Below are 732 nucleotides of genomic sequence, written 5' to 3' on the forward strand. Positions count from 1 at the left end.
GAGACATGAAGGGGTAGAGTCAAGGATTGGGACAAGGAGGGAGACAGGGATGGAGACGGGGATTAAGACATGGAGGCATGGAGGGTTGGAGTCATTGATGGGTGTAGATGGGGATGAAGATGTGGAAGGATCGAATCATCAATGGAGACATGGAGGATGAAGACATTGAGGGATGGAGATGGGGATGGAGATATGGAGGGATGGACACAGAGATAGACGTGGAGGGATGGAGACGTGGAGGGACATAGGGATGGATGGAGATAGGGATGGAGAGAAGGATGGACGCAGAGATGGAGATGGGGATGGATAAAGGGGTGGGAAGATGCAGGGGTGGGTGGGCACAAAAAAAGTGGATGCAGGGATGGACAGACATAAGGATGGAGACATATGGATGGACACAGGATGAACGTGGGTAAATAACAAAGGGTGGGGAGATGAGGGGATGGGCACAGGATTGGATGTAGGGAGGGATGGACACATAGAGGGATGGACACATGGATCACCACCAGCACAAGCAGCCACACGTGGATGGATCCACCAATGGATGGAGGCATGAACAGATGAGGAGAGAAGGAAGAAGGTGGAAATCAGCTGGAGTGGCCAAGACCTTATGTCCATCCCCACGGAGGAGGAGCAGGACGGCGAGGAGGAGGAGGAGGAGGACGGGGCCATCTCCTACCTGGGATCTTGAGGTTGAGGTCGCAGGTGCTGCCGATGGTGGCGATGGAGGGC

The sequence above is a fragment of the Nestor notabilis genome, unplaced genomic scaffold, assembly GCF_000696875.1.
Source record: "Nestor notabilis isolate BGI_N333 unplaced genomic scaffold, ASM69687v1 scaffold16786, whole genome shotgun sequence".
Lineage (NCBI taxonomy): Eukaryota > Metazoa > Chordata > Aves > Psittaciformes > Psittacidae > Nestor > Nestor notabilis.